Here is a 22521-nt window from a genome sequence, read left to right as displayed (position 1 = left end):
GGTCCGGGACCCCCCCAGACCCCCCTCATTTCGAACCCTGAACTATGTGCGTGAGCGACTTTAGGCGTGTCGTTGTGCATTTCATGTATTTGTTTGAGCACTGACGTTGACGAGTTAACCCCTTAGGTATCAAAATCTGGTACCGAACAACAAGTCATTTTTCGATATTCGATAGTATCGAGGCAATTCGGTCGGTACCTAAAAAGTATCGAACTCGGTACCCAGCCCTAGTGGTTTAATCTTGAAAACTCTGGCTCAGAAAGCTGCATCCACATCAGAACAGTGCTCAGGTTTCTCTGTTTGGATAAAGCTGCAGTAAAGAAAGAATGAAAAAAAGTGGCCCTCCTTCAAAGAGCTCTGCCTCGCGTCCACAGAAGATCACGACCCATTCCAGCTTCACTACTGAGGCAAATGCAAGCAGCGATGAAAGGGCCCTCGCACCCGTGTGAAGGTTATCCAGCAGGTCTGGCTACATATTTCTTCGTATTTTAAGAGGCTGCTTACGGAAAACTATACCTCCTGCTTGTCTAAGATAGAATTCGGTATCAAGTCGATTAAGGTGGTTGGAGCAAAAGCTGAGAAAGATCAAATTCGGCTTGATGTTTACATCAGCTGCGTGGAGCATGTCCTTATAATTACTAAATTCGATGTAGTTTAAAGGAATGATGCACATCATTTTGGAGCCACTGATGGAGGATTTCCCATTCGTGGATAATGTGACCATAGTCCTCAAAAGACCAGAACTGACCTTATCCAGGCCCTTTTGGACCAAACTGTTCACTAGTTACACCAACAAAAAGATCATGGACAAGATTGCCCAGCTCCTGGTTTATCCTAATCGTCCAAGTTTTCCTCTAGTTCCAGACCTGAATGTGGGAGAGTTGCGGAAACCCTTAACCAAGGGAGTTTTACGTGTTCACTTAGTGGAGGCCGACAATCTGGCTGCGAAGGACACCATTGTGTCTGGTGTGTCTGCAACATACGCACAGCTCAGAGTCCAGGAACAAACCTTTGAATCCCAGCATCTGGACAATGCACTCAATCCCAAATGGCATGAAATGTATGAGGCCATCGTTCATGAGGCGGCTGGTCAGAACCTAGAGGTGGAAGTGTTTGATACAGATTCTGATCGAGATCATTCCCTGGGCAGGACCGTACTAAACTTGGGGATTGTGAAGGAATCCAAAATAGTTGATGAGTGGTTCACTTTGAAGGACAACCCTACAGGACGGGTTCACCTCAGACTGGAGTGGCTGACACTAGAAGCCAACAAAGGAAAGAGAAATACAAGTGTGGGGAGTAAAACAGCAAAGCCATCTTGGCAGTGTTTTTGGACCAGGCTGAGGCACTTCCTATAAGAGAAGGTAATGGGGATTCCCAACCCGATTGGTCAAATCTCAGTGCAGGACGTTACTCATGACAGCCAGATTTGCTGGAATACCGTGAAGCCTAAGTGGCAGAACGCGTTCACTTTCTTAATCAGTGCCCCAAGCGAACAGAACATTAGTGTACAGGTGAAGGATAATGACCATGTTCAGGTTTAAGGAAGTCTGTCCATTCCTGTGTCCCATCTTCTCGAGAGTGCAGATCTGACTTCAGATCAGTGGTTTAATCTTGAAAACCCCGGCTCAGACAGCTGCATCCACATCAGAACAGTGCTCAGGTTTCTCTGTTTGGATAAAGCTGCAGTAAAGAAAGAATGAAAAAAGTGGCCCTCCTTCAAAGAGCTCTGCCTCGCGTCCACAGAAGATCATGACCCATTCCAGCTTCGCTACTGAGGTAAGCAAGCAGCGATGAAGCAGCGATGAAAGGGCCCTCGTACCTGTGTGAAGACTAAAATTTAATCTTTTAATATAATTTCATTATTTTATTATTAAATATTACTAGTGCAAAGTGCCTATGCAAATAAAAAATTCATGGAGAGGGAGAGACGATCTAAAGCGTTATTTTACTAAATGATCTAAAGCTTTATTTGATTTTATTTTTAGCGAGAGAGAGAGCGAGAGCGAGAGAGCGAGAGAGAGAGAGAGAGAGAGAGAGAGAGAGCACGCACTCTCTTCGGAGCAAGGCGAAAGTGTAAACAAGACTTCACCGTCTCCAAACTAAGCGCTGTCTTGCTCTCTCTCCCTCGCACAAAATCAAAATACATCGACACGATGGTAAAAGGTCAGAAGACCAAAGTTTCATGTGGAGCATTCGGAGATTTTTTTTCCCCCTGAATTACCGCTGGGTGTGAATTGTGCTAAAATCGTTGCCTTATCTTCTCTGAAAAGCGTTCCGCACATTCAGCCGACATAAAAATCACACTTTAAATAAATGAAAAAACCTATCCAGTGATGTAATGTTTTCTGTTGACACAAACCTTGTGGGATTGTCCATGTCCTTCTGCTGGGATAATCACACAACGCGTATGACACGTCCAATTCGCCAGCTAACGACTCCTTTGAACCGATTCATTTTAATGAATGGGTAAAACAACTGATCTTTCCAACACTGAACTCATGAGACGTCTGAATCAACAACAAGGGGAAAAGAAAATGGTGGCTGCGTTAGAAACAGGTATGATGCATTTAAGGGAAATGATAAATAAAAAGATAAAGCAGTGAAATTCAAAACATCACCACATAACACAAGAAAAAATATATAGATATGACCAGGATGACAGTCAAGGTTTGCTCCAAACAAATTAAATGTAACCTTCTTATAACCCTTATTTATATAGATTTATATTTCCAATTTAGTTTATCACTATTATTAATTGTTTCTCTCTTTTTGTGACCCATTTAGATTCAAGCTAATACATTTAATTGACCCTTACTCTATTAATATATGTATACAATTTACTTTTTACCTTTTTAAGGCCCTTTCACACCGGATGCGTAACGAAAAAGCGAATAGTTCGCGTCAAAACCATTCACATCAGCCGCGACGCGAATTTGCGACGTCTGTGACGTTCAGAGCTTCAACATTCCAAAACTTTTGCGCCAACAGCTGAGAAAACATGGACACTTCATCATCATCATCATCCAGTGAGGACGAGCTTTTCATTTTCTTTAAAGACAGAAAATAAGGTTTTGGGTGCACCCAATCTTACAGAACAGAGAGTCTGAAGGGCTCTGAAGTCTGAATGCTAATGTGCACAGTTTTTTTGCATCTTCAACTAAACACAGTGCGTTTTGTAATGTCACTACACATTACATGTAACACACAAAGTAAGTTAAAATCATTCGACTAGAAACTGTAGATATCACACAAAGAATGTATAGTATACTAAAAGCAGCCATAAATAGTCTCACTACATTTTGTAACATGTTCAAAGTAAACACGGTCTCTGTCTCTATCTTTGACGATAATAGTGTTAGGTTTCTATCCCAAATGTAGTTTAGCCTGCTGGCCAACACAGCACAGGACTACACAACGACTAAAACTATCACACAACACACTCACAGTCGTGATAACCGAGTTGGTTGGCAATGCTACGCCACACATTGTCTTTCAAATCGTTGTCCTTGTAGCTTGTGATTGGCTGAAGCCTTTTCTGTCGCTGCAAAAGTAAAAAAATAAAAAATAATCGACATAGAAGCGAAAAAAATAAAAGTCGTTTTTCGCCGCAGCACATTCGCGTTCGGTGTGGAAGCGATCATTACACAAACAGCTGATCAAAAAATAAAACCATCGCGCGCGTCAAAATCGCGTCCAGTGTGAAAGGGCCTTTATACAAATTGTTTCTAATTGGCTTATTTAATGTACCGTATTTTCCGCACTATAAGGCGCACTTAAAAGCCTTTCATTTTCTCAAAAAACGACAGTGCGCCTTATAATCCGGAGCGCCTTATATATGGATCAATTGGTTAATTGGTTGATCCATACTGGTTGTACACGGCGCTCTGTCAGAATGTTTCAGTATGAAAATAATAAAATGTTTCAGTACGACTGGTAAACTACAAAGCCGCACCGCTTGCAGCATTACGGCTACCGTTTGAACAACGTTACCATGGGAGTGAACGGGGTTGTCAGAACGCTTAATAAAGTTTGACTTTATCTGACTGTTTTGTTGACATTCCCTTTAGCACAGCTCCATCTAGTGGATGCATAACGCAAACCCAGTCAAACGTTTGACTGCAGTATCTTCTATTATTCTATGCGCCTTATAATCCGGTGCGCCCTATATATGAAAACAGTTCTAAAATAGGCCATTCATTGAAGGTGCGCCTTATAATCCGGTGCGCCTTATAGTGCGGAAAATACGGTAATGAATCATTTTTTTATTCGAATACAATTCTTCCAAAAGACAACCCTTTAAAAATACCCTTTTTACTCTCATTCTCTATAAATAAAAAGAAAATTAAATTAACAAAAACATGTGCACAATCCTACCGTTCATTCCTTGATTCACAAAGCTCGGTCCTTATATGGGCATGGCTCGCCAGTTCCTGCTCGCAATAGTTTTTTTCCGATGTGAAGCAGGGACAATACACATCTACAAAATCTTCTTCAGGAATCCTCCAGTGTCCAAGAAATGTGCAGCATCCGACTCAGAAAATGAGGAAAAAATGGAGAGAAAAAAAAAAAAAAAAAAAAAAAAGGGGGAAAGGGAAAAGAAAGAAAAGACCCAAACCTTGCAAAAGACAGCCCAAAAATACAATTAGACATTCTTTCAAAAATATACATCATTACAGCAGTTAGTCTGCATATAAACAACATTCAACATTTTTGACTTCATGGTCGTCTAACCAGGCGCGCTGGAAGCTGTTTCATGGAGGGGGGGCTGGGGGCTGGGTTGGAAAATATGTGACGTCATTATGTTGTGGCCAACGACAAGACATGAAATTTCTCTGTACTGTATATGTGTTGTAGCCATTAAAGAAAACATTTAGTTTCATATTTATGTTTAAATATAAAAGGCTAATGTTATTTTTTAATTTAATCAATGTTGATTATGAAAGTGAGCATATGCAGCATGAGAAAGATAAAGATACATCATGAGATGTGCAATATATCTGGAGACATGGAGTGGGTAAGACATGATTTTTACCACTTCATTGAGTTTTGTTTTGTAGAAAGACTATTTTTAAAAGATTTTCGTTTTGTATAAATTGTATCTTAATTTTGATCAATGTTTTATCAACCAATTGCCTGTAGGCTATTTAATAAATAAGACGCAAATATATAGCAGACAATGTAATAAGGCGCGGCACAATCACTTGCATTGCACGTGAACTGGAATGCGCCGAAACTCAGCTTGTGCATCACAGATTTTAGAAATATAGGCTATCTATTATAGAAAGCTTGAAAAGTCTACTTTTAAACGAAAATATTCAAAACGAAAAGAAATAGGCTACTCTCTGATTATATAATCCATATGGAATGTGTATTTCACATGCATTTCTCTCTGGCGTTCATGGCAAGTCTGCATCGCCAACTCCATCTTTGCAGCATCACAGAAAACACCAGTTTATTAATAAACAATTAAATGTCTCCTTGCTATTTTTGACACATTCATAATTTTGCCGGTTCCTTGTGGCAATCTTTATGCATGTGGCCGTGCGCTTGAGTGCGGCTATATTATGTACAGGCTACACGCTCATTATCCTGTGTATATAGACTATTTAAGTAATAAAATTAATATAAAGGGGCGATTTGTACACTAATGGCTTAAATGAACAACTACTAGTCGACTAGAAAAAAAACTTTAGTCGGAGGCAGCCCTTATTCCACGTATTTTCGAACCAGCAGTCCATTCTGGGTTGAGCGAGCGACCCTGAGCGGAATGAGCGAGCGAGCTGAATATTCAGAAATGCGCTCTCCGCTCACGTGCTCTGAACGTAACAAAGCATGACAAATTAAAACTTTATTTCATTTTCTCCGTAGCTTGAACACTCACTTCATTAGGCATAAGAGAGTTAGTTAACGCTGTCCATTTATTTATTTTTATTTCACGTTTTTAAAGTACAATATTATGTTAGTTCCCGCGCTACTGCGTCTAACTTTAGCACAGTGAATTTACACAGATGTCCGAAGAGCCGTTTCTCAAATGGCGCGCTTAGGCCTCGTCATCTGCGTCATGATCCGCCATTAACTCTCAGCTCGAATACACGACGACAACTATTAAAATAACAACTGTTAACTGCTCAAAGTAACTTTTAACTCTGAAACATTAGTTATTCAACACATTCACGCAATATGCTTACCATTATAAAACAGATTAACTCTTATCTTTTACATACCACTGCATATAACATTAGCATTTGAACACCATTTATCAAACATTTATACAACAACAACAACAACAACAACAAAAACCTCAGTAAGAGAATTTAATAATTTCACTTACCAAGAAAACTTAATAATTGAAAAATTGAGTTTTCAGAAAGGCAAAACTCCCAACTTTAGGCCTGTGTTTTCTCTGTAGTATTCGTGTAATCACACATTCACCCGTAATCGTTGACTGATGAAATTTAATCCACACTTTTATTTAAAAGTCTCTGTGTTGTTTCTCTTATACAATTGTTAGTTTGTTCGGTCTAATTCTATTATTTCTTCTCCTCTTTTTAGGATCGCACAGCTTCTCTATCTCGCGAGGACTGTGTTGCATCATCTGTGTCCTGGCTCCTCCCCCACTCGTCTAATTGGACCAATCTTCATCTTATTAAATTGAATAACTTTTCTAAATTAGTTTTATAGTTTTAATTTATGCATTTTCTTATTTTCTCTTCGCAGATATTAATAAAATAACTTTTATATATTCATGAGTGTTAGTCCTTTTCTTTCTTTTCTTACATCAACAGGATTGATTAGGTTACACTTTACAATAAGGCTCCATTTATAACATTATGGAGCTCATAATATGACAAACCGATTTGAATTTGAATTGTGTAAATTTGAATTATTTGCAAGTGTAATCTAACAAAATTGAATTTTAGGTGGTAGTTTAAATAGTTCTGAATTTGATTTTTTTTAAATTAATATTGAACATTTGAAATGTAACAAATTGAAATGTTTTTATGGCTGAATTTTATAGACATGTATTTTCAAACAGCTAGTTTTTTTGTTCTGAATTCGTATACTGAAAATATTCAGTTAAAAAAAAATACAGATTCAAGTTTTCAAGATGAAGATAACTTCAAATTCAGTTTTCTAAAATTCAAGTTCAAAAATTCAAGTTCAAAAATTCAGATCTTACAGAAAGTAGGTCACAGGTCATCCACAGGGAAGAGTAAAGGATCTCAGATAAGTCGAACAGAGCATTTGCACTGCAGTGGTTTTCTGCCGCAAACGCGGTGGTGGTTCAAGAGAATCCGTGTATCTTTCGTTCAGTCGTTTTTTTATTTAATATTAAGAGTAGAAAAATGAGAAAACAGCTTGAGTATTAGATTTCTAATATTCTAGTAATAATAGTCCGCTGCAGCAGTTGCACGGAGCTTACCGCGTGTATTGCAACTATAGGCTACATTTCATTTTCTCATCAAACATCTAGACTAACGAATGGCTCAGTAGTGACTCAGGCATATATAATGCAACGTTATAACGTTAAATAATCTAAATGTTAACTTTCAAAAGTAGGCGCGCCAAGAAGGCTATTCTCTGTATTTTGGTTAATTTTTGGTGAGCGCCAGAAAGATCTAAAGAGACCGAGACGCGCTAAAGCAGCTCATCATGTTGTTTTATTTATTTTTCAATGACATGATATTTTTATAGTAATTTTGAATGTACACAAATAAAAATATACATTTTACTGTTTCGAATTGTGTCATATTATCTGTATGACTATAAATAACAGCAGTGGAACAAATCCAAGAGATGGAGCTCTCACACAACATAGTAGCCTATCAGTTCTGGCGTTGCTTCATATCGCAGACTGCTCATTATCAAAATGAAACACAGTCAACCAAACATATAAAAAGTTATTCTGCCTAATTTAATTGGCCCGTTGTACAATATAAAGGGCAAGCTGTGCCGCACACAGTCCTACTTGTTAGTCCAAACATTTACCTTGCTGTGAAGATGCTGATTTAGCCTATATGCCTACGTGTATTTTGGGACTCGACTGAAGTATGACACCTTTTTATTTGTATTATAATATAATATATTAAAATACAAAATCTTCTGAGTTTTATGATGTAGGCCTTGTGTGTTAAAATGTATTATAATTTACATATATTTACATAATACATCATTTACATATATACATATTTTATTTTGTGTTCAACAGAAGAAAGAAACTCATTCAGGTTTGGAACAACTTAAGGGTGATAAAGTAATGACAGAATTTTCATTTTTGGGTGAACTCTCCCTTTAAGTGGCATATACGGAAGCTTCAGCACCAATAAGGAGAGTAAATAAGAAACCAGAAGGGGGCAGCATTTACATTCAGTATAAATATGACCATCCTTGGATGTTAAACTTGATGGAACTCCAGATAATTTCTCATTAGCTCTGCTGATGTTTTGAACACACTATAAAAATAATGGCAATCACTTAGCAATATGTTTTGTGACATAATATTACATTGTCATCTGTTGTGTGGATATGATTGTATGCATGTTTACAGGTTCTGTTACCTTTTGTCCTTTAATTCCTTGACAGTCGCATCCTGATTTCCCACTGCAAACACAACCCTGAGAGGAAAACACAAGGAAAACAACACCATGACTGCATGAAAACATTTACAATAACAATAAGGAGGGACTCTCATTCTTGCTCACTGAGAAGAATAGAAGGCCACCAAAAGGTATTGAAAAAAAAGAAAAGAAAAGATAACGACTGGTTCTTGGCCTGTATTAATCATTGTAATTTAATATTTATTGTGGAGATTACTGTTACTATGTTTATTATGACTACTATCATTTGTTATTGTTATTTGTACTAATATTGGGTTTTCCGTTTAAAGCAACAAAGTGTTAGACCAATCTAAATAGAGTGAGCCTCAACCTCTGATTATTGGATATCATTATTATTACTAAGTAAGTGTACGTGGGAAACCACGGCATGATTAGCTATACAAGTTACCATTAGATGAAGTTAAATTGGTCAGCTTATTTCTATTGTAATGGTCGTGACCTCTGGTTAGATATAGGCTAATCTTACCTTAATTACGTGTTCAGATCTATGGGGACTACATAATAAACTTTCAGAAATTAACAAGCATGGTGCGGTTATCTAAAAAGTAGCCTAGTAGTCAACCGCCTCTGTCTAATGACTAAAGGCGGGCATACACTGTGCGATTTCAGCAAGGTTACCTACTCACACTGAACGAGTAGATCGCATGCGATGGAAAGCCAAAGCTCAGGATTTATGTGCTCACACTATACGGTCCGAACGTCGAGCTGCGTCTTGTCACGACCTCCCCGCCTAGGGTTAGGAATGCCGATGACAAACAAAAGCATCAATTGAATTGATACATCTATCCCTTCTCCTGTCCCAGCTCACATACAAATATTACAAAAAAACGAAATAGTGTCAAAAGTAAGTTTTTATTAACATAGGAATGAATAACAGGAAGCGTGAATCTTCAGGAGGGGTTCAAGCCAAAATAACAAACAAAAATAGTTTTAACTGAAGGGAACTAAATGTAATTTACCTAACAAAAGAAAAACCCCAAAGAAAATACAAAAGACTTACCTTACTCCCTAACTGACCATAAACAGGAGAAAATTAAGAATGGCAACCTCCTCCCTACGGCTTCCAAAAGAAACTAATTAAACATCAACTTAATGACATAAATCAGTAACAGCTTAAAAAAACAAGAAAATATAGATAAAATATAATACAAAAGAGAAACTTATGATACCAAAGTAACAAGACAGATGGCCTCATAATTCGACGGTAACAACCCCACACAGGGAAACCTCACTGAACGAACCACACTCCAACATTTAGATCTCCAACAATAAACTAAATGTCTGGGGCAGGAGATGAGGGACAGAACGACAACGCAGCTCTACAACGCGCGCCCAAGAAGCTCTCCTGCATTGCCGTCTTTCTCAGCTTATCAACACTCCCGCTCATCAATGTGATCTGCCGCAGCTGAACCCAATCGAGCCTGCACAGAAGGAGAGGGAGAGAGAGAGAGAGAGAGAGAGAGAGAGAGAGAGAGAGAGAGAGAGAGAGAGAGAGAGAGAGAGAGAGAGAGAGAACGAACTGCACAATAACAAGTCACATCACAAAATCAAAAAAAGAAAAGAAAGCACAGGAGCATTACACAATAAATCTTTAGCAGAACAGATTCACATATTTCGTTCCACACAAATTTTCGCTCAGTACTTAAAAGGTCAGTAAGGGGTGCAACCACTGTGGAAAAATTCCTACAGAATCCCCTATAGTATCCAGCCATTCCTAAGAAACGCCTCAACTCGCGTTTATTAGTGGGTGAAGGAAAAGTAACAACAGCTTCAACTTTAGCCTTAACGGGCTTAACCTGACCCTGCCCAACTATTTTACCGAGGTAAGTCACCACTGCTCTGGCAAACTCACACTTGCTGAGGTTGAGTGTTAAGGACGCTTCACATTACGTCAAGGGACGTAACAAAATATATAGGCTAATAAGTGATAAAAACATCTAACATGGCCACTTCTAACGGATTTAAATTGTCTGCTACTCTTTGCCAGCCCTCTCTCCTGGCTTTTGCAGACTTTGAGGTGTTCCCTGGCGTTTTGATTAAACATTAAAATTCTGAATAAACTTCGACTATTAGTTCTTGCTCTGCTGAGGAGAAAAACTGAGTGCGCTCTTTGGCCACGCTGAGCAGCCAATAGCAGCGTTGCTGATCAATGTTTCTACTATCGATACATTCCCCCTTTTAAACCAGCGCATGAACGCGCAATTATCTCAGATAACTCAATCCAGCTATACTAATCATATCCGGCAAGTGTGTTCGAAGAACCGAGTTATCCAGATCATGATTAGCACGATGATATCATCTTGGATGTGTAATTTGATCTTGGATGTTTTAAGCAACGTACGAAGAACGAGCCCCAGTTCTACACACTTGCTGAATTCAGAAGCGCACACAAGCATGATGTTACTCCTACTATTTCTGTCATAGAGATCCTGCAGAAGTGTAAGAGTTGAACACTAGTCTGAGCTTCTGAGTTCAGGAACTGTGTTATCAGCCGAGAGTCTCAGCAATCCAGACCAACATCTTCCAGAAGCTCAATCTGCATTAAAATAATAACCAGTAGAGAGAAATAAAGCTCAATCTGCAGTAAAATAATAACCAGGAGAGGGAGATAAAGAGCCATCAGACTCCAGCTTTATATTCCCAGACTCTGGAAGCTCTTCATCTGGAGAAATGCACTAGCATTGAGAAGAACACAGCGATCAGTGAGCTATTGAGTTCATTTACAAGACCAGAATCAGGATCAGGATCAGGATCAGAATCAGGATCAGAATCAGGATCAACATAGAAAACACTGGAAAACTGGCTGGAGAAAAGGAGAACAGCTTTGGATGGACAGTTGAACAAGCAGCGACAGATTTAGTTCAATTAAACATTAAACATCTGTACCATTGGCAACAATTCAGACACACACACACACACACACACACACACTAACCCATCACACAACACTTTCTGCATTTGTAAAAACCCTTTAATAACTTTTGTTATACCAGATTTACAAATGAGGACGACCCCAAGGGATTTTTTTGAGATTTTGTCAGGTTTTGGTCACTTCTGGGTACAATTTTAATAATTCAGATATTTACAGATGCATCAAAGAATTCAGCTGATAGAATCAGAGTATCAGTAATTGTTCCAGAATTGAATATCAGAGTGTGATAAAGGATTAATGAAGGATTGTCAGTATATACAGGAGAAATACTTGCATTATTGTTAGCTTTACGGTGGATATATATCAATAATCTGTTCAGACTCAAGCTCATCTTTAACCGGTTTACAGTGCAGAGACTCACACAGCAGAGCAGAGACTGTAATACAGATGAGAAACACTACAGAATAAATATGATGGGGCTTATGAGGGTATTTTTGTGGATATCAGCACACAACGGCAGATAATCAGCAGGGCAGAAATCAAGGAAATTATTAAAAAAACAATTTGAACACTGTTAAAAATAGGTGAACATAACACAATGTGACTGAGATATATATGATATTTTCAGAATGAAAATACACTTTGATTTTATAGATAGTCTGTGAAAAGAGTTAAAAGATAGCCTATGTGTTATAATTTATTGTTTCAATATCTGTAATATTCAATATAACTTTTTTTACACAGTATAGAAGACATCATGGTCCATGGAGAAAATAAGCCTTTCAAAGCTTCGCAAAATGATTCACTATTTAGGGAACGCCGGTTTTTAGTCGGACAGGCAGGGTAATCAACAGCAGACAGGGCAATGGAGGAAACACAGAGAAGATCAGAGTCGCAGGCAGAGGTCGAGGCAGACAGCAATAAACAAGGTCCAGTAAACGGTCCGGGTCGGGGCAGCCAGAGAACAATCAGGAAATGAGGTAAACAGTCCAAGGTCAGAAATACAACGCAGACACGGGAAATAACGCTCAGAATTGATGGCCAGAGCAAATCAAGACTTCGCAGAGAAGTGGTGTGTGGAAGTGGCTTTTATGTGTGTGTGTAAATGAGGTGCAGGTGTGTTGCGCAATCAGTCCCAGGTGAGAGGCATGATGGGAATTTGAGTTCGGTAGGAAATGGTTAATATTCTGGAGACGGATTTTTTTGTTACCAAAGTTGAAAATGTTCGTAGAGGTTTTTGTACTTCTACTTTACTGTCTTCTACTGCTGTTTATATTCCTTCTTATTCTGGTACTAAGTTGTATAAATTCTGTACAATTGACTCATATTTTCTTTTTTAGCAGAGGTTTCAAAAATGAAAGCAGGCACTTCTTTACTAGATCCCATACCATTTGGTCTGATTAAATCATGTTTTGCTTCTTTGTCCCTTTGTTCTGAGCATTATAAACGAATCTCTACTGGGGTTTTACCAACAACTTTTAAAACCGCTGCAATTACCCCGGTGCCTAAAAGTCAAATATTGACTAATTTCCGTCCCGTATCTAATCTCTCTTTTTTTGCTAATCTTTTGGAACGAGTGGTTGCTTCTCAGTTGATTTCTCATTTAACTGAGAACAATCTCTTTCAGCCTCTGCAATCAGGCTTTCGTAAATTACATAGTACAGAAACAGCTCTGGTTAGGGTCACCAATGACTTGTTAATCGCCTTAGATTATGGCTGTCTTTCAGTTTTGATCCTACTTGATCTCAGTGCCACTTTTGACACTGTTGATCACTCAGTTTTAATTACTCTTCTTGAAACTGTTTTTGGGGTTTCAAAATACTGTTCTTAATTGGTTTAAGTCCTACCTTTTTGATCGGGTGGGTTTAGATCTGAGGTTAATGTTGTGCAGTCTGGCGTCCCCCAGGGGTCAATTTTGGGCCCTCTTCTTTTTAATATTCATGTTTATTCTCTTGGCCAGCTCTTGAGATCACTTGGTCTAAAATTTCACTTCTATGCAGGTGATACCCAGATCTACATTCATTTTGGACCTAATGAAATTGTGCCTGTTCATTTTCTTTCTGGGTGTATTTCTAAGATGAAGGAATGGATGACAGATAATTTTCTTTGTTTTAACAGTGGAAAGACTCAGATTATGCTTGTTGGTTCACCCCACCAACTACACAAAGCAGAGCCGGTCACTCTAACTCTTGATGGCTCAAATGTGGAGTTTCAAACAAAATTGAGGAATCTAGGAGTAATTTTTTATTCCAATCTAACGTTTGAGCCACATGTTCTGAATACTGTTAAAATTTCATTCTTCCATCTTAGAAATATTGCCAGATTGCATCCAATGCTGTCATTTATTCGGCTGCCAGAATCCTTACTAGAACTAATATATGAGACCATATTACTCCCGGTTTGGAGTCTTTGCACTGGCTTCCCATTAGGTTTAGGGAGGACTTCAAAATTTTTATGCTTACTTACAAGGCACTGCATGGTTTGGCACCTCAATACTTGACCGAGCTTTTAACTCCATATACTCCAACACGTGATCTTCGTTCTTCGGAAACTGGTCTTTTAACTGTTCCCTCAACTCGTTTGAGATTAATAGAAGACTTTTTCTTCATTAGCTCCAAAACTTTGGAATTCTCTACCGATTGAGATTAGGCAAGCTAAATCTTTTGGCATTTTTAATCACAGCTTAAAACTAATTTTTTTTAGGTTAGCTTTTAATTGATTTATTGTCTTTTATGTTTATTTTACAATGTATTATGTATCTTTGTGTGCTGTATCTTTGTTGTTTTAATTGTTTCTGTACAGCGCTTTGAGATGTACATTTAAAGGCACTATAGAAAATAAAGGTTATTATTATATTATTATTATTTCGAAGCGCCACACGCTGGCGACTCCTGCTGGTCGAACAGTGAAACTGCAACACAAACCAAACGTGCAGAAAAACAGCTTTTACAAACACATAGCAAATGTTTTATCAATGGTAAAATCTGTCAAATGCAATTAACTAATCATTTAATAAGATTAAATATCAAGTGTCTATATAATATGGGTTATTTTATCAATTTTCAGGGCATGTTTTGTTGGATGGCTCAACTAAATAAAAAAAACTATTAACTACTATCATTCCTTTTCATTTTAGTAATGTCTAATTAAAATGTATACTAATGTATAAAACTGGTGAGAGAACAGCTAAACCCCACAGACACTTGTTCAATGGTTGACAGAGATCATCATCGCCCTCAGCGGCGAAACACTGAAACCAGAGCCCTTCTACGGAGAGCCTGGCCACTCCCTATTAAGTCCTATTGTACTGAATTGTGGTTGTAGTTCCACCAGAGCTCCACTGGGGGCGATCGCCATGAGTGCAGAATGAATGGGAGTCTATGGAGCTAGACGGCTAAATGTGTCTCTTTCACCCGATTGCCGTTGAGAAATCTCAGATTTGATTGTAGGTTTTGCAAGTTCAACATGGGTTATAGGTCGAAAGTTGAATGAACGAGTACTTATGTCCTTTCGATTTCTTACAGGTTGAGTTGTTGTTGCCCATAACACGCTAACATTCTGGTAATGAACGCTGATTGGTCAGTGAAGGACTGATTACGACCAGAGATACCGCTTGATGGTCTTTTAAAACAACAAAACAAAACCTCTTCCAGCACGTGTGTTTGCCTGTGTCAGCTGTGTTGCGTGTGTACCTGTGTCAGCTGTGTTGTGTGTTTCCAGCTGTGTTGTGTGTTTACCTGTGTCAGCTGTGTTGTGTGTTTCCCTGTGTCAGCTGTGTTGTGTGTTTCCCTGTGTCAGCTGTGTTGTGTGTTTACCTGTGTCAGCTGTGTTGTGTGTTTACCTGTTTCAGCTGTGTTGTGTGTTTACCTGTGTCAGCTGTGTTGTGTGTTTACCTGTGTCAGCTGTGTTGTGTGTTTGCCTGTGTCAGCTGTGTTGTGTGTTTCCCTGTGTCGGCTGTGTTGTGTGTTTCCCTGTGTCGGCTGTGTTGTGTGTTTACCTGTGTCGGCTGTGTTGTGTGTTTGCCTGTGTCAGCTGTGTTGTGTGTTTACCTGTGTCAGCTGTGTTGTGTGTTTGCCTGTGTCAGCTGTGTTGTGTGTTTGCCTGTGTCAGCTGTGTTGTGTGTTTACCTGTGTCAGCTGTGTTGTGTGTTTCCCTGTGTCGGCTGTGTTGTGTGTTTACCTGTGTCGGCTGTGTTGTGTGTTTGCCTGTGTCGGCTGTGTTGTGTGTTTCCCTGTGTCGGCTGTGTTGTGTGTTTACCTGTGTCAGCTGTGTTGTGTGTTTCCCTGTGTCGGCTGTGTTGTGTGTTTGCCTGTGTCGGCTGTGTTGTGTGTTTCCCTGTGTCTGCTGTGTTGTGTGTTTACCTGTGTCAGCTGTGTTGTGTGTTTGCCTGTGTCGGCTGTGTTGTGTGTTTCCCTGTGTCGGCTGTGTTGTGTGTTTGCCTGTGTCAGCTGTGTTGTGTGTTTACCTGTGTCAGCTGTGTTGTGTGTTTCCCTGTGTCGGCTGTGTTGTGTGTTTCCCTGTGTCAGCTGTGTTGTGTGTTTCCCTGTGTCAGCTGTGTTGTGTGTTTCCCTGTGTCAGCTGTGTTGTGTGTTTACCTGTGTCAGCTGTGTTGTGTGTTTACCTGTGTCAGCTGTGTTGTGTGTTTGCCTGTGTCGGCTGTGTCGTGTGTTTCCCTGTGTCGGCTGTGTCGTGTGTTTGCCTGTGTCGGCTGTGTCGTGTGTTTCCCTGTGTCGGCTGTGTTGTGTGTTTCCCTGTGTCGGCTGTGTTGTGTGTTTGCCTGTGTCGGCTGTGTTGTGTGTTTACCTGTGTCGGCTGTGTTGTGTGTTTCCCTGTGTCGGCTGTGTTGTGTGTTTCCCTGTGTCAGCTGTGTTGTGTGTTTCCCTGTGTCAGCTGTGTTGTGTGTTTCCCTGTGTCAGCTGTGTTGTGTGTTTACCTGTGTCAGCTGTGTTGTGTGTTTACCTGTGTCAGCTGTGTTGTGTGTTTACCTGTGTCAGCTGTGTTGTGTGTTTACCTGTGTCAGCTGTGTTGTGTGTTTACCTGTGTCAGCTGTGTTGTGTATTTGCCTGTGTCAGCTGTGTTGTGTATTTGCCTGTGTCAGCTGTGTTGTGTGTTTACCTGTGTCAGCTGTGTTGTGTGTTTGCCTGTGTCAGCTGTGTTGTGTATTTGCCTGTGTCAGCTGTGTTGTGTGTTTCCCTGTGTCGGCTGTGTTGTGTATTTGCCTGTGTCAGCTGTGTTGTGTATTTGCCTGTGTCAGCTGTGTTGTGTATTTGCCTGTGTCAGCTGTGTTGTGTGTTTGCCTGTGTCAGCTGTGTCGTGTGTTTACCTGTGTCAGCTGTGTTGTGTGTTTGCCTGTGTCGGCTGTGTTGTGTGTTTACCTGTGTCAGCTGTGTTGTGTATTTGCCTGTGTCAGCTGTGTTGTGTGTTTACCTGTGTCAGCTGTGTTGTGTGTTTGCCTGTGTCAGCTGTGTTGTGTGTTTGCCTGTGTCAGCTGTGTTGTGTATTTGCCTGTGTCAGCTGTGTTGTGTGTTTCCCTGTGTCGGCTGTGTTGTGTATTTGCCTGTGTCAGCTGTGTTGTGTATTTGCCTGTGTCAGCTGTGTTGTGTGTTTACCTGTGTCAGCTGTGTTGTGTGTTTGCCTGTGTCAGCTGTGTCGTGTGTTTACCTGTGTCAGCTGTGTTGTGTGTTTGCCTGTGTCAGCTGTGTCGTGTGTTTACCTGTGTCAGCTGTGTTGTGTGTTTCCCTGTGTCGGCTGTGTTGTGTATTTGCCTGTGTCAGCTGTGTTGTGTATTTGCCTGTGTCAGCTGTGTTGTGTGTTTCCCTGTGTCGGCTGTGTTGTGTATTTGCCTGTGTCAGCTGTGTTGTGTGTTTGCCTGTGTCAGCTGTGTTGTGTGTTTCCCTGTGTCAGCTGTGTTGTGTGTTTACCTGTGTCAGCTGTGTTGTGTGTTTCCCTGTGTCTGCTGTGTCGTGTGTTTACCTGTGTCAGCTGTGTCGTGTGTTTGCCTGTGTCGGCTGTGTCGTGTGTTTCCCTGTGTCGGCTGTGTTGTGTGTTTGCCTGTGTCGGCTGTGTTGTGTGTTTCCCTGTGTCGGCTGTGTTGTGTGTTTCCCTGTGTCGGCTGTGTTGTGTGTTTGCCTGTGTCGGCTGTGTTGTGTGTTTACCTGTGTCGGCTGTGTTGTGTGTTTCCCTGTGTCGGCTGTGTTGTGTGTTTCCCTGTGTCAGCTGTGTTGTGTGTTTCCCTGTGTCAGCTGTGTTGTGTGTTTCCCTGTGTCAGCTGTGTTGTGTGTTTACCTGTGTCAGCTGTGTTGTGTGTTTACCTGTGTCAGCTGTGTTGTGTGTGTATTTGCCTGTGTCAGCTGTGTTGTGTGTTTCCCTGTGTCGGCTGTGTTGTGTATTTGCCTGTGTCAGCTGTGTTGTGTATTTGCCTGTGTCAGCTGTGTTGTGTGTTTACCTGTGTCAGCTGTGTTGTGTGTTTGCCTGTGTCAGCTGTGTCGTGTGTTTACCTGTGTCAGCTGTGTTGTGTGTTTGCCTGTGTCAGCTGTGTCGTGTGTTTACCTGTGTCAGCTGTGTCGTGTGTTTACCTGTGTCAGCTGTGTTGTGTGTTTACCTGTGTCAGCTGTGTTGTGTATTTGCCTGTGTCAGCTGTGTTGTGTATTTGCCTGTGTCAGCTGTGTTGTGTGTTTACCTGTGTCAGCTGTGTTGTGTGTTTGCCTGTGTCAGCTGTGTTGTGTATTTGCCTGTGTCAGCTGTGTTGTGTGTTTCCCTGTGTCGGCTGTGTTGTGTATTTGCCTGTGTCAGCTGTGTTGTGTATTTGCCTGTGTCAGCTGTGTTGTGTGTTTACCTGTGTCAGCTGTGTTGTGTGTTTACCTGTGTCAGCTGTGTTGTGTGTTTGCCTGTGTCAGCTGTGTTGTGTGTTTACCTGTGTCAGCTGTGTTGTGTGTTTACCTGTGTCGGCTGTGTTGTGTGTTTGCCTGTGTCAGCTGTGTCGTGTGTTTACCTGTGTCAGCTGTGTTGTGTGTTTGCCTGTGTCAGCTGTGTTGTGTGTTTACCTGTGTCAGCTGTGTTGTGTGTTTACCTGTGTCGGCTGTGTTGTGTGTTTGCCTGTGTCAGCTGTGTCGTGTGTTTACCTGTGTCGGCTGTGTCGTGTGTTTACCTGTGTCAGCTGTGTTGTGTGTTTACCTGTGTCAGCTGTGTTGTGTATTTGCCTGTGTCAGCTGTGTTGTGTATTTGCCTGTGTCAGCTGTGTTGTGTGTTTACCTGTGTCAGCTGTGTTGTGTGTTTGCCTGTGTCAGCTGTGTTGTGTATTTGCCTGTGTCAGCTGTGTTGTGTGTTTCCCTGTGTCGGCTGTGTTGTGTATTTGCCTGTGTCAGCTGTGTTGTGTATTTGCCTGTGTCAGCTGTGTTGTGTGTTTACCTGTGTCAGCTGTGTTGTGTGTTTACCTGTGTCAGCTGTGTTGTGTGTTTACCTGTGTCAGCTGTGTTGTGTGTTTGCCTGTGTCAGCTGTGTCGTGTGTTTACCTGTGTCAGCTGTGTTGTGTGTTTGCCTGTGTCAGCTGTGTCGTGTGTTTACCTGTGTCAGCTGTGTTGTCGATGCCTCGAGAGAAAAGAAAGTGCAGAGCACGAACTCACCAGAGTGACTGAAGGATTGCCGTAAAGCAGGATCTCTGGTCGTACGATATGTATGACATCATTAACACTTTAAAAGACTTTTTAAAGGGACACCAGGCAAGCCTGAGTGTTTTTTTTTTCTACGAAGCTCCCCCTAGTGTCTGGTAGTAAATGCTTTCAAAGACACTGTCGTAAAAACAAACTGTTGTTCCTCCCCCCTCGCCACGAGCAACCCAGCTGAGCAGAGGAACCGGCTCTTTCAAAACCAGTTATGTCTACCGAGGCAAGTAAAGCAATATTTTCCAACTGATGGCGAGTTTTTTTTTTTTTATTGTGTTGTCATGCATACTAGTATTTTTACCGGGAACGAACGTAACAGACAGCGATCATAATAAAAACCTTTACAGACAATAGCAAACATCCTGAGGTCACAATTACTTGAAATTTAATTATTAAACACAGTTTATTCCAAAGATACTTACAAGTGCAACAGCAAGAAGGCCAGGTCAGCATCCGTTTTGCAGGCTTCTGTTTCTCTCAGTTCTCGCCATTCTGAAAAAGCCGGTCCGATATTTACTCGAGTCTGACTTCTTGCTCGGTCAGTCTCCCGTTTCCTCTTTCTTTGGTCCTCCGACAAAGATTTCCTAGCTTTCTGCTTCTTTTTACAGGCTCAGCCATGACGAAAATGTGAAGAACTCAATCTATCGTTGCCCTTTGCTTATAGCTAGCCAGTGCTTGAATGGGGGCGTGTACGTGTGCAGTGCCGTCAAGCAATTCGTTACATCGCGAGACCTGATATCACGCGATACTTCCTGACGGTGAGGCCGGCGGCCCGCCATCTCAAAGTTGCAAGTGAGTTTTTTTCCGCTCTCGGGCACCAGGGGGGTGCGAAACCACCACCATTCAAACCCGAAATAAGTAATATAACCATTCCACTGACTCCGAAGCTGTTCAGTTAAGGTAAAAAAGTTACTTAGAGCACCTTTAAAGCAAATAAGTGACTCTAAAAAATCTAACACCCAGCAATGTGCAATTTATTTGCATCTCCTTTCGAATACAACATTCAAATTACTAGACAAGACATGATATCCTGAGAAAAGTGGATTTTGAGGGGTATAGCGCCATAGACCTCCATTCATTCTGCACTCGTCCTGTGAGCGCCCTCATGTGGAATCAGAGTGGAACTGCAACCCGTTCAGAAGCCGGAAGTTTACTGAGAGTGGAAGTTCTCCCCTTATTAGACATTCTCTGCTGAAATTAAGAAACGTTTCGAAACAGTTATGACGTAATGAAGCCTCGTTTACTGAAATCACGTGACTCTGGCAGTTTGGTACGCGCTCCGAATCACTGATTCGAAACAAAAGATTCATAAAGGTTTCGAAGCTTCATGATACAGTGTTTTGAAATCGCCCATCACTAAAGCCTAAATAAGACTGATTCAGAACTTCAGCAAGTTTTCATGTTTTAAATATAAATACAGCCTGTGTGTTTTTGTGTTATTATACCAATAGCTGTGTTTCTGCGTGTGGGAAACTAAACCTGTTAGAGATGCTGAGGAAATGAGTCGACGTGTTTATAGTCCATTGAACTGAATCACCCATTTTAATGTGATTATGATTATGCTGATGATCTTTAATTACTGAATATCTAAAGCGTGTTGTTTATGTTTGACGTTGACGGATCATTGTCACTATTAAACTGAAATAATTTATTAAAGCAAAGATTCATATTAGAGTTTGATGTTTCTTATTGGAGATTTTTCATCATGTAAAAGATTGTTTCGTGTTGTAAAAAGCTTATTCGGAGGAAATATTCTCATCAGTGTTGTATCAGCTTTTACATAGGCCTACCTATAGGATATCTGCATATGTATTGTGATATTTACCCCAGGGCAGATTTAATCCTTTATAATGCCGGGACACACTTAACAACTGAATCATTCTGAGACTGACTGAACACACTCACAGATGCAGCAGATTTTAAACACCCTGACATCATGATTTAAACAGCAAACTGATGGTAGCCTAAACTGTGACTAAAGTTTCAATATCATCTACAGAATCAGGGAAAACTGGAGAACACATGATGACAAAACTGACACTGAACGACCTATCAAGTAAAACAGGAGTCACTGAGAGCTTTACAGAGAGAGTTTGTTTCCCAGCTCTTCCGGCTGTCGTCTATATGGGATTCAGTGTTTGAGCTTCGGCTGTTTCTGGCTCTTATCAAGATACACCAATGTCTGAAAGCATAAAACATCATTTATACCGAAGGGTTACAATCAAATAAACTATACAAATAAAGCTTGTAATTTGATTTCAGAGGATCTGTCAATATATCTGCAATATATATTTATTTTACAACACACATGAACATTTGCACTGCATTATACATCAATTTTCTTTTTTTTTTTTTTTTTTTACACTGTAAAAAATGTTATGTGCTATTTACTTAAATAAAAATTATGGTAACAATATTGTACATGATATTTAATAAAAAAAAATTTAAAGCTTGATTTCTTTAATGGAATCTACCTGCATAAATCGTTATTTAGTCTATGACAATGAATTTAATATTTTTAGTGAAATAAGCTTTTTTATTTTAACTTTAACTATGCGGTTTAGTGAATGGAAATGAAATATTTATATTTGACTATATTGTACATTTAATACACTATATGCTGCTAGCATCACAACTATTTTGTTACTACATTATTAGCAAAATTATCAATGAACAAAGCAATGTGTTCCATTTTATTGTAATACGCAGTTATTCACAACCATAAGCCCTACTCTTCTGCACAATGGTAACGATCAAAACTTTTACATAATAGAAATTCTTTCAAATGTCAAACATAACTGAACATTAAACAGTAACAGATGTTTCCCTGTACTCAAAAACACATGAAATAACACTTCATTTCATGGATTAAGACAATGGATTTACTCTCCATTTCCAGCCATGTGCAAAGCATGCTAGGAACAAACAATGCCATCACTAAATAAAACTGCAAAATTAAGCGAATTCTCTTAAAATAAATAGGTAGCCCTTCTTCCTTAATTTTATCAGGTTTATCAGTTCCTCAATTCAAGCCACAGAACAGTGTATGTTTCCTTAAAAACCAAATTAGGAAAATGTATCTTTTCATGTTTTTTTATACAACACTGAACCACAATTTTATAAATATAAATAAAATATACACAATATTTTAAATTTAAATGAAAATGATAAGACTCATGATTAATTTTTTACAACTCTGGCTCTATGAAGCAACATGAAGGACACAAAGACCAACGTCTGCCAATCAAAAGTCAAGTTTATTAAATTCTAAAAGGAAAGGGACTGTAGAGATGACAGTGTTATAATGGCTTCCTTCAGGTGATGGGTGAGCGACAGGCAACACAACACAGCTAACACTTCCACATAA

The sequence above is a fragment of the Squalius cephalus genome (assembly GCF_949319135.1).
Source record: "Squalius cephalus genome assembly, chromosome: 8".
NCBI classification, from domain to species: Eukaryota; Metazoa; Chordata; class Actinopteri; order Cypriniformes; family Leuciscidae; genus Squalius; species Squalius cephalus.
Note: the sequence above shows the minus strand (reverse complement) of the source record.